Source organism: Zingiber officinale, chromosome 1B (genome assembly GCF_018446385.1).
Source record: "Zingiber officinale cultivar Zhangliang chromosome 1B, Zo_v1.1, whole genome shotgun sequence".
In the NCBI taxonomy this organism is placed as follows: Eukaryota; Viridiplantae; Streptophyta; class Magnoliopsida; order Zingiberales; family Zingiberaceae; genus Zingiber; species Zingiber officinale.
Window position 1 is genome coordinate 44,824,991 of NC_055986.1, and position 11,944 is coordinate 44,836,934.

The following is an 11,944-nucleotide window of genomic DNA, read 5'->3' on the forward strand; positions in this document are numbered from 1 at the left end:
GAAGTCCGGTGCAACCTGACATCGCTATTCTAAGTTCGAGGACGAACTTTTTATGAGGTATGGGGTACTGTAACACCCACAAAATTATACGATAGGTATATGAATATTATTTTCCTTAGAGCATAAAGAAAAGAAAAGAATAAGAGAAAAAGGAAAATAAAAACAAAAGAAAATATAGAATAAGAAGAGGTGAGGTCAAGGATTGAACCTTGAACCTCCCACAATTGATGGAGATAAAGTGATGAATGTTAACCATTAGGATAAGGAGAAATAATTGGATAGAAAGGAATGAAAAATTTAGTTAAAGAAGAAAAGAAAACAAAGAAAAAAGAGCAAGAGAAAACCAAGTTGCTTACCTTTCTTTCCCTCTTGGTTAAGAAAAGGAGCAAGCAAAAGAGGGATTGTCTACTTCCCTCCCTCTCTCTATTTTCATGGGAATTAAAGGAGTGGGGGAAAAGAGGAGTTGAGGGAATGAATGAGGACATGTTTCATTTGGCAAAGGGATAAATAGGTTAGAGAAGAAAAACAAGGGATTAAATTCTTTTTCTTCTTCCTCCTTCTCCCTTCTTCATTCTTCACCGAACCAAGAAAACTTCCCTCTCCTCATTCCAATAGCTAAGTTAAGTTCTTCTCCAAGAAAGCTAATTCCCGAGAAGAAACCTTCAAGTTCTAGTCCTTACAAGCAAAGGAAACAAAAGGAGGTACAAGAAGAAGAAGCTTCCTCCTTCCTTGACACCTAGAACACTTTTCTCTCTAAGGAAAACCACAAGCGAAAGGATGTAAGTTCCCCTCACCTGTGGTACAATAGCTCTTGTTGTTCTATGAAGATTCGGTTACATAAAAATCTAAGAAAACATTATGAAGAATTTCAACCAAGATAAAACCAAAGGAAGGACCTAGGGAATGAAAAGATCTAAATTTGATATGCTCGATATTCTTCTTGTAACATGTATTTTATGATAAGGATTTATATCATGTCTCTATGTTAAAATGTTTGGTAGAACTTAGACTCATGAGTATTCGGCCATGGTAGAACTAAGGGCCTAGGAGAGCTTTAATTTAAAACTAAGCATGCCATGATCTCCCTAAGATAAGATATGAAACTATTAAGATATGCCCATGATTGTATGTTAAGTTGAACTCTATTTCATGTCCATGAAGGTTCGGCCATGTTTAGTTTTGAAGCCTAGGAGAATTTAAAACAAGTCTAGGATGCTCATGACCTCCTTGATGAAATGTTATGAAACTAACTTAATGTTCTTATGTTTGTTGTTGCATGGAAATTAAATTACATGCTCTATAACATTCGGCCACATCATGTTTAAGGGATTAGGAAACTTAGAACCTAACTCAACTATGCTCATGTTATTCCTTGAAATATTTTCTATGAAAGTTGTTTAAGGTTCTCATGCTTTTAGGACACTTGAACCTTAGTTTTAAGTCCTATAACATTCGGCCACATCATGTTCAAGGGCTTAGGAAACTTAGAACCTAACTCAACTATGCTCATGTTATTCCTTGAAATATTTGCTATGAAAGTTGTTTAAGGTTCTCATGCTTTTAGGACATTTGAACCTTAGTTTTAAGTCCTATAACATTCGGCCACATCATGTTTAAGGGCTTAGGAAACTTAGAACCTAACTCAACTATGCTCATGTTATTCCTTGAAATATTTACTATGAAAGTTGTTTAAGGTTCTCATGCTTTTAGGACACTTGAACCCTAGTTTTAAGCCCTACAAGTTTCGGCCACTTCATGTTTAAGGGCTTAGGAAACTTAGAACCTAACTCAACTATGCTCATGTTATTCCTTGAAATATTTGCTATGAAAGTTGTTTAAGGTTCTCATACTTTTAGGACACTTGAACCCTAGTTTTAAGCCCTACAAGTTTCGGCCACTTCATGATTAAAGGCTTAGGAAACTTAGAACCTAACTCAACTATGCTCATGTTATTCCTTGAAATATTTGCTATGAAAGTTGTTTAAGGTTCTCATGCTTTTAGGACACTTGAACCTTAGTTTTAAGTCCTATAACTCTCGGCCACTTCATGTTTAAGGGCCTAGGAAACTTAGAACCTAACTCAACTATGCTCATGTTATTCCTTGATATGTTTGCTATGGAAGTTGTTTAGGGTTCACAATGATAGTTTTTAACCCAATGTATGCTTGACAAGTTTCGGCCATGATAAGTTGTAAGCTTAAGAATCCTAGAACCCTACCTAAACTTGCTCATGGTGTTTCTTATGGTATAAGAAATGATGCGTACTTAGGGTTCACATGTTGGTATGGAGTTTTTACCAAAAAAAACCCAATCTATATGGTTCGGCCACTATAAGACATTAGGGTTAGAAACCTAATTATGTTTTCCATGTATATTATATGCCATGATTATGAGATTTCTATGCTTCTATGTTTAATTATGCACACTTATGATCTATACATGATGAAAACCCTTATGCTATGGTGTGTATTATTTATGATGAGTTATGTGCCAACTTATGCATGATATATGTGATGAGCTGTGTGCCTAATTTATGCATAAAATATATGATGTGCTGTGTTCCCAAATCTTTACATACCATTATGATGAGCTGTGTGCCCAAAATTCTATATGGTATGATATGATAAGAGATACGATGTGCAAGAAATGATAAGAATCATGATATGTAAGACATGCTATTTTACTTTATGTATGGCTTGTACCAAGGGTGGGCTCCATAAGCGCCCCGGGGTCGATGGACTAAGAAACGGGCCTCGTTAGGGATGAGCTCCTAAGTGCCCCTAGGTCGATGGACTAAGAAACGGGCCTAGTATTTATGCCTTGTAGGGTTCAAGACTTGCTACCTTGGACCTACATAGGACGCGTGCATTTATGTAAGTGGTACAAGCCGGGTCCCTAACAATGTTATGATTATGTTTAAGTATGTATGAAATAAGTTTTCAAAGGACATGTTGCATATATATATTATTGCATGAATCATGTTTTTAAAAGTCATCTTGCATAACATATTATGATTATGTTACGATATACCATGATGCCTATGATTATGTTATGTTATGTTAGGATGAACCTTATGATTATGTTTTGATATGTTATGATCATGATCATGTTATGCTAGATTGCACTTTATGACTTTATGAGGATATGCCATGATACCATATGATTTTGTTATGATATGATGCTTCTATACATGATATGATGAGTTGTCTTTATGCTTTATGCATTGAAGCTTTATTTATGCTATACGGTTTTTGTGAGTAGGAAAGGATCTTATTGAGCCTTGAGTGCTCACAGCTTACTTTCCTTGTACCACAGATAAGGGCAAAGAATGGATGTACTAAGGGAGCAGCAGGAGGGGGCAAGAAGGACGTGTGTAGTAGTGACTTGGCTAAAGAGGAAAACCTGCTTTTAATTAATAAAGAATTATGTTCATGTTGTTTCCTTTATAACTCTATGACACTTCATCATGCTCTTTAGTATCATGGTTTAAGTTTATGTTAAGCATGTTATGTGACTCATATGATAGGTAGCTGATGATGATGTGTTAAAGAAAAAGAAAGGTTTAAAGAAAAGAAAAATAAATAAATAAATATATATACTATAGATAAGACTTCCGCTGTGTTTTTAGAAGTAAGGGTAAGTAACCCCCGTCAGCTAGAGCAGGAAGGGGCGGGGCGTTACATGGACATGTCAAGGGTATTATTTTTGTGTGTGCATGATTGTATGTAACTAATACAGCAGGAGTTGTATTAGCCCTAGGATTTTAGAATTTTATTTTCGATCTAGATTACATGTACATTCCTTCGTGGAATATAGGATCGATATATGTAAAATTTAATTTTTGTCACGGATCGTATCCTTGCGAGGCGTGGTGCTATTAGAGGACTAGAGGTGCAGCGGAATAAGAAACAAGATAGATCGACGACTGGACCCGATGGCGGTGGCTAAAGATGGCAGCAGCTAGGGTTGGAGCACATAGAGGACAATGATGGAAAATGTCATAATAGTTGGAAAATTAATTTCCAAATTTATTGCTTTTATTTACTGTGATGTGTGTGTGTGCATATGATGTATGCTTGCATAGGTTAAAATTCCTCACCTTAAATAACTAAGTGGGAGAGGGATTTTTAAAATAAATTCCATGGTCTCCATTACTGGTTTGTAAGTGATGAAAACAAACTTGCGCGTTGGCTCTGAGTGCCTTCCTCCATATCGGATGAGTTTGTTTGCGGATCACTAGATCAAACTTCCATTTTGGATGACTATAGGAAATTAATTAAGAGCGTGTGATCTTCCCCATCGGAAGGGGCACAATCTTATTAATGCACTAAGTGTCAAGTAATGGTATACACTTAGGGACGTCTAATAGTATCCTCCCCATCCGAGTCACTGCTATTATTTGTGTGACCGAAGGAAAACCAACTATTAATTTTATTTGTCATAAAGTTAGGTTGACAAGAATAAAATTAATAGGTAAAACCTCCTCTTACAAATATATGATTTTGTATACGTCCACACTATCGTGGCATGCAAAATTCACGGTGATTTGAGGTGTTGGTTAATTTAAAATAGTATTGTTTGAGGAATCAATATTATTCTAAATTTAGAGTCTTGACCAAAGTTTATTTTTGTGATTCTTAGGATGACTTTCAACCCACTAGCCATCATATTGAAAGAGAACAAACTTACTGGTCCCAATTATATAGACTGGAAAAGAAACCTGGACATTGTCCTAACTGCTGAGGGCTATAAGTTTGTACTGTCAGAGGAGTGCCCTAATGCGCCTAATGGTGAGTCTACCCAAGAGGAGATTGAGAATCATAGGAAATGGGTAAAAGCAGATAAGATGGCGTAGTGTTACATTCTTGCTTCAATGTCAAATGTGCTGCAACATCAACATCAGGATTTACCAACAACTTATGATATATTGAACAATCTCAAGGATCTCTTTGGTCACCAGGATCGGGCCGCTTGGCAAGAAGCTATGAGAAAGTTAATGACAACCACCATGACAGAGGGGACTCCCGTAAGGGATCATATCCTAAAGATGATGACTTATTTGAACGAAATATAAATCCTTGGACGAGAAATCGATGGGGAAACCCAGATCGATATCATTCTCCAAACGCTACCCATAAGTTTTGAGCATTTTCACCTGAACTATAATATGAATAAAAGGATGTATTCATTGGCAGAACTGCTGATAGAACTTCAGGCAGCAGAAGGGTTATTTCATCATAATTCTCAGATTCACTATGTTGAAAATGGTTCTACTTCTAAGTCAAAAGGCAAGAAGAAGAAGAAATAGGTTGTTTCAGCAAAAAAGGTGAATAAACCTGAAGGTACATGACCAAGAGCAGGAATGAAGAAGCCGAAGGGAAAGTGCTTCATTTGCAAGCAGTCAGGACATTGGAAGGCGGACTGTCCTCGTAGGAAAGAGAATAATAAAGGTATATCTCATACTCTAGTAGTTGAAACATATTTATTGGTGTTATCTACCAGCACCTAGTGTGTAGATACGGGAGCCACTGATCATGTCTGCAACTCTTTGCAGGGGTTCCAGAAAACCCGCCGACTATTTGAAGGAGAGATAACCGTTTACATAGGCAATGTTATTAAGGTGGCGACTGTTGCAGTGGGAGACACCTACTTATCTTTTGATAGGAATAGAAGTTTGGTTTTAAGAAATTGTCTTTATGTACCCAGTTTTAGAAAGAATTTAATTTCAGTTTCTAAACTGTATTTGGATGGATATTCTATTTCTTTTAATAACAATGTGGTAATAAAGAGAAATAGGGTTATTATCTGTTCTGGTGCATTGGTTGACAATTTATATACTTTAAATCCAATTTCTTCCATAAAGCAAGAAATGGAAATTAATAACACATCTTCTAATTCCAATAAGAGAAAAGAACCTTCGAAAATGAACCAAACATATCTTTAGCATCTAAGGCTTGGTCATATTAACTTAAGTAGGATTCAAAGGCTTATAGCTGATGAACTCTTGGGTTCATTAGAGTTGGAAAACTTTCGAACTTGTGAATCTTGCCTGGAAGGTAAAATGACCAAGAGACCTTTTAAGGCCAAGGGGTATAAAGCCAAAGATGTGTTAGAACTGGTTCATTCTGATTTGTGTGGTCCTATGTCTATCCAGGCAAGAGGTGGTTTCGAATACTTTGTCTCTTTTATAGACGATTATTCAAGATACGGATACATTTACTTGATGCGCCGCAAGTCTGAGTGCTTTGATAAGTTCAAAGAGTACAAGGATGATGTGGAGAAACGTCTTAGTAAAAGTATCAAAACACTACGGTCTGATCGTGGTGGCGAATACCTCTTAGGAGAGTTTAGCACTACAAGAAAAACCCTCATAGACATCGGTGGAACAACAACAGTTTTAAGAAAAAACCGATGTCTTTGAGTATTTTACACCGGTTTTTCCAAAAATCGATGTCTATAAGCGCAGATTTTTGCTCATAGAAATCGGTTTTTAAGCCGATGTCTATGAGCGCCTTTTTTTTGGTTAATAGACACCGATTTTAACAGCGGTTTTTAAAACCCGGTGTCTATGATAAAATAAAATAATAAAATTTTCCCACCAATACTTAGCTGAAATTTGCAACACTTCACTCTTCCCTCTAAACCTAAACCTATATCGCGCCGTCCACCATACCGTCGCCTCATCTCCCTCTTCCTCTTCCTCTTCCTAGATCGACGCCGAAATTAGGGACCGTCAATCCCTAATTCTCATCACCCTCCGCCCTCTCCCTCCTCCGCTCCTCGTCAATCCACCGCCCACCTCCCTCTCCCTCCTCCATTTCGCTCGCCTCTGCTACTTCTCCTCCTCCTTATCGAGCCTCCTCTTGTTTTCTCTTTGAGATCCTCGCCTCCTCCACCCCTTCCTCCGTCGAGCCTCCGCTTGTTTTCTCATCACCCTCCTCCCTCTCCCTCCTCCACTCCTCATCAATCTTGCATCTGCCACTCGTAGTTACGGATCTGTGGTTGTTCATCCCCTGCTGGCCATGCCCACCACAAGCGCCCTGGGGACCGGCCCTTTGGAGGTTCGGTTCAATAAGGTGATTTTCTCGCTGTCATTGAACCCTGGGCTTGTTTCTTTCGTGTGCTTTCCTGTCTTTGTTTATTTTTAGTTGAGGTTCTTAAAGATTGTGTGGCTTAGGTAATTGAGTCGCTCGTGGATCAAATTGATCTATCGGAAGAAGAGGCAGAAGTGTGCCTCAAGCTTCTACTCAATGAAGCCAACGAGGCTTTAATTAGAGCCTTCTCCAAGAGAGGAAATGTGGACAATAGTGTTAAATGCAATTGCGCAGATCTTTTCCAGAGACTGTTTAGGTAAGACCTGTTAGTTGCAAGTCTCTTTCGCAATTTCTTACTTGCTGAGCGAATTATGAGAGCTGCTAACTGCTCTCCTGTTTCATATCCATTTTTTACCTGAGACTCTTCACTAATATTTTTTACTTTGTTTAAATTAGCCAAGCCCATTCTTTACAAAGTAACTGAAAGCTTTTGAGGTGTGGCTAGCCCATGGCTCCGAACATAAGAAACCACCAGAACAGCTACCAGTAGTTCTTCAGGTAGGCACTTAAGACAGTGGTAAATTTCCAACTCCTTAATTTTCTGCCTTTTATGGTAAAGTATAGTATTTTCTTAAGTACCATTGATTTTCCTAATTTAGGGAATTGTTCCTTAGTGAAGTAGACCGTCAAATATAGTAATAATTGGCTACATCCATGGTGTCTTCACACTTGGACCATCTTCATAGAATTGATATTCTACACAACCACTAATGCATATTTGGACAAGGCCTTCTACCAACCACTCCTCTTGCTAAAGGATTGTGATCTTGTTATGACGTGCATTGGACTCTGATACTTAGAATCTTTAGTCTTTATCTACCCAATTCATACTTGTGTCTCTGATCCCAACACTTCGAGTGGAATTTCAAAGATCTCTATTGATCATGTATAAAAACAATTGGAAACATTTATGTCACACTTGGATACACATCTGTGTCATATAAGTTTGAGTAAGATGCGTGTCGAATCATGGAGTTGGAACTAGATCGCATCTATGCTAGTTTGGCATTGTGCCAGATTGTTAATTCTAGTTGTGTTGTTCTCTAGTGATCGGGAGGGGGATTATGGGGTGGAAGATGAAGTGGAAGGATATAGATAAGAGGAGGAGAATGACCTACATGGTACCATGTTTTTTGTTTGTTTGAGAAGACTACTCATTGACCCTTGTCCACATGAGCTTAGTAGCTCATGCATAGGACCCTTCTTGTTGGGATAGCCATTGACAAATGCCATGTGACATGATTTTGGTTGTGTTGATGCTCTTTGCTGGCATTCCCTTATTTTGTCAGTGTTAGGTACACACATAACCATTCATCTCTGTTCCATACTGATTAAAAAGTATACTCCTACATACTTTACCTGATGTAATTACAACCATCCTCCATGCTAATATTCTTTTGTCCTTTATCTTTTGCTAGACTGCTGACCTTGATCTAGGTGTTCCTTCATCTTTTTGCTAGCTTCTAGAGAATGACTAATTTATTGTTTACTTTTTTTTTTTAATGATATCAGTCTTGTCAGGTAGATCTGGTGAAAGATGGTGGTCACACATATTTTATCAGGTTTCATGATAGCATGGATGCCTATGCTGAGCAGCGAGCAATGGCTGCTTTTGTCTTGGCAGTTGTAGTGGATGGACATCGGCGGAGACAAGAAGCATGTATTCAAGCAAATTTTTTAAATGTGTCCCTGAAGCATTTACAAATTGCTAATCCAAGTGATGGGCAAACTGAACCTTTACTTCTCCATGGCTTTGTTTATGTCTGGGCCAGGAAAGCTCTGGGAAGATTTTCCATAAGTACAAATCATAGGTTCTCTTGCAGATGGAGTAGCAACTATTTTACCTTAATTGCTGGAACCATAGCCTGAGGTAGAATTTATACATCTTTGTAGTCTATGTTTTACTAGGAAAATTCTTGTAGTTCAACATCTGTTTGGTAGGTTAGAGCTTCTGCTATTTTTGCTTTGGGGACTCTTATTGATGTTGCATCTATCACATTTGATGATGGACATAGAGTCGATGAGGACTTTGAGAATAATGAAAAGTTAAAGTCTGAGTTGAATATCATTAAAAATCTTCTACAACTTGCTGTGGATGGAAGTCCTTTGGTGAGGGCTGAGGTTGCTGTAGGTATGTGCAACTATTAAAGCTTTACTTATATGTTGTTTTCTTATTGGATTCTCAAGTTTCTGCTCTTAATTTGATTTCACAACTAAGGTGTTATTAACTAAGACTCAATTGTTTCACAGCTCTTGCTCGCTTTGCCTTTGCTCACAACAAACCTCTTAAGTTAACTGCCGTTGAAAATGGGAAGCATCTAAGCTCTTTGCCATTCTGGCCAGCATAAATCATCCTAATAGCTTATCACCCAGTCAATTTATGCAGTCAGGAAGAACCATCGCACATATTGGTCCTACATTAAGAGGCAACCGTGAGAATAATACAACTGGTAGAGAAGCAAGGATATCCAGAAGTAGTCCTATTGCATCGGTTGGCATAAACTGTTAGAATCATTTATAATGCATTTTTAGAAAATGAGAATATCATATACAATAAAACATTGGTATCATATACAATTAAACATTGGTCCTTGCGTATTCCCAGGATATGTTAATGCCGTAGCCAACATTCCATAGCTTTCTACTTATATTTCCTTCTAACAACTCAAAAAAACTTTTAACAGATTCTATTGATTCAATTGTTCATGTTCCTTGAACAATGCTTGATGTATATTTATTTATCAAGTGATGAAGAAGCTTATGACTAGTTTGTTTCACTTTTTTTTTTTGTTTCCCAAGCAAAAGGTATGTTATTATTATTATTAAAGTTATAAACCGTGTTCTTTCTGTCTGTTGTTCTTCATCAAGCAGGATGGACTGCAAGCACATTTATGAGAAGGAACCAGTAATCCACTACATAAGCACAAAGAAACCACATCCTCGATGCCCAGTTGCAGGTAAGTGCCCTATCTATTGCAGTTGATCTTTCGTTGTTGATCTTTTTGCTCATTACAACTACATCCTATCAGGTTGCCTAAAAATTCTCCAAGTTGGACGGGTTGTATGTGACGCCTTGCTTACAATAGAAATTGATGAAATGCGTTTGGCATCAGCTACAAACATAAAGTCAACAATGGTAGAAGATTTTTACAGAAGTTGACTGAAAATGGCAACACTGCTCCCCGCAACTATAAGCTTGATATAATTTTTCAAGGTGATTTAACCTCTGTCGGTGATTTATCATCAGCCAATGCGATTTAGGCATCATAGTTAATTATCTTTTGATGTTGTAAGAAGAATATTTGTGTAATTTGTGGATACAGACTTGATGTGTACAATATCTATTATCTTTTTATATTGTGAGAATAATATTTATGTGTTGGTTATATGGATATTAACTTGGTGTGTTTAGATACACCGATGTATAATAATATTAACTAAATTTTGTACTATTAAAATGTTGTATAATATCGGTTTTTCACTATTTCAGAAATCGAATCGGCGTCGTAAACAATATTGATATTACATCGATTTTCCACCGCTGTTAAAACTGGTGTTATTAACATATAATATTATATCGGTTTTACACTGTTGATGAAACGGTGTCGTTAAGTGATACTACACCGGTTAATAACCGATTTGAACACCGGTGTTGTTAAGTGATACTACACCGGTTTTAACCCGATGTCTAAAATGACAGACCTTTTACATCGCCTTCATAGACATCGGTCGAAAATGTAATAGACACCGGTGGAAAATCGATGTCTATGAAGGTTTTTGTTGTAGTGTAGGAATTACTTATCAGAGGTCGGGATTCAATCCCAGTTGTCCGCACCTGGTACACCCCAACAGAATGGTGTGGCAGAACGAAGGAATATGACTCTTATGGAGATGGTTAGATTGATGATGAGTTATTCAGAATTACCAAATTCGTTTTGGGGATATGCTCTGGAAACAGCAGCGCACAATCTGAACTTAGTACCTTCTAAATCAGTACCCTCTACTCCCACAGAATTATGGAATGGGCGAAAGCCCAGTCTAAGACATATGGTGAAAGCAGATGCTGATAAGTTAGAATCTCGTACAGAAGTTCGTGTGTTTGTGGGTTATCCTAGAGGAACGAAAGGTGATTTATTTTATAGTCCTAAAGACCAGAAGACCATTGTTAGCACCAATGCCCAGTTTTTAGAAGAAGACTATATAATGGACCACAAGTCCAAAAGTAAAATTGTTCTAGAAGAAATTAGAGAGGACACGTGTACTTCAGTACCAACAGTACAAGATAAAGTACCACAAGAGACTGAAACACGTGTCACACATGATACACAATCGCAAATAGTGCCTCATTGTAGTGGGAGGGTTGTGAGGCAACCAGAGAGATTCATGTTTTTGGGAGAGTCTTCGGACTTGATCCCGGGTAAACATGAACCTGATCCCCGGACATATGACGAAGCACTCCAAGATATAGATGTAGTATCTTGGCAAAATGCAATGAATTCTGAAATAGAGTCTATGTATTCTAATAAGGTATGAGAGCTTGTAGAACCACCAGATGGTGTAAAAGTCGTTGGATGCAAGTGGATCTACAAAAGGAAAAGAGAGACAGACGAGAAGGTAGAAACCTTCAAAGAAAAGACTTATTGCGAAAGGGTATACTTAGAACGAGGGAATCGATTATGAGGAGACTTTTTCGCCGGTAGTTATGACAAAGTCTATCTGGATACTCTTATCCATAGCTGCTCATATGAATTATGAGATTTGACAAATGGATGTCAAGACAGCTTTCCTTAACGGAAGTCTTGAAGAAAACATCAATATGAAGCAACCAGAAGGGTTCATTGAAAAAGGTA

At 37.7% G+C, this 11,944-nt stretch overlaps 1 long non-coding RNA gene across 7 annotated transcripts; it reads left to right on the forward strand.

Annotated features, from left to right (window-relative positions):
* The first annotated feature begins 6,655 nt into the window (after positions 1-6,655).
* LOC122056172 lies at positions 6,656-10,463 on the forward strand. Of its 7 annotated transcripts, none has more exons than XR_006133060.1 (6): positions 6,656-7,076; positions 7,178-7,350; positions 7,491-7,592; positions 8,607-9,585; positions 9,966-10,051; positions 10,124-10,463. It is a non-coding gene; the product is annotated as an uncharacterized LOC122056172 (long non-coding RNA). The 7 variants fall into 7 exon arrangements; XR_006133056.1 differs by having other exon boundaries at positions 8,607-9,225; positions 9,345-10,051; XR_006133055.1 differs by having other exon boundaries at positions 8,607-8,964; positions 9,036-10,051.
* Positions 10,464-11,944: the final 1,481 nt, after the last annotated feature.